Below are 434 nucleotides of genomic sequence, written 5' to 3' on the forward strand. Positions count from 1 at the left end.
CAGAAATAGATGTTTTTCTGGAACTCTCTTGCTTTTTCCATGATCCAGCAGATGTTGGCAATTTGATCTCTGGTTCCTCTGCCTTTTCTAAAACCAGCTTGAACATCTGGAAGTTCATGGTTCACATATTGCTGAAGCCTGGCTTGGAGAATTTTGAGCATTACGTTACTAGCGTGTGAGATGAGTGCAATTGTGTGGTAGTTTGAGCATTCTTTGGCATTGCCTTTCTTTGAGATTGGAATGAAAACTGATCTTTTCCAGTCCTGTGTTCACTGCTGAGTTTTCCAAATTTGCTGGCATATTGAGTGCAGCACTTTCACAGCATCATCTTTCAGGATTTGGAATAGCTCAACTGGAATTCCATCACCTCCACTAGCTTTGTTCGTAGTGATGCTTTCTAAGGTCCACTTGACTTCACATTCCAGGATGTCTGG

The sequence above is a fragment of the Bison bison genome, unplaced genomic scaffold (genome assembly GCF_000754665.1).
Source record: "Bison bison bison isolate TAMUID 2011002044 unplaced genomic scaffold, Bison_UMD1.0 scf7180017863885, whole genome shotgun sequence".
NCBI lineage: Eukaryota > Metazoa > Chordata > Mammalia > Artiodactyla > Bovidae > Bison > Bison bison.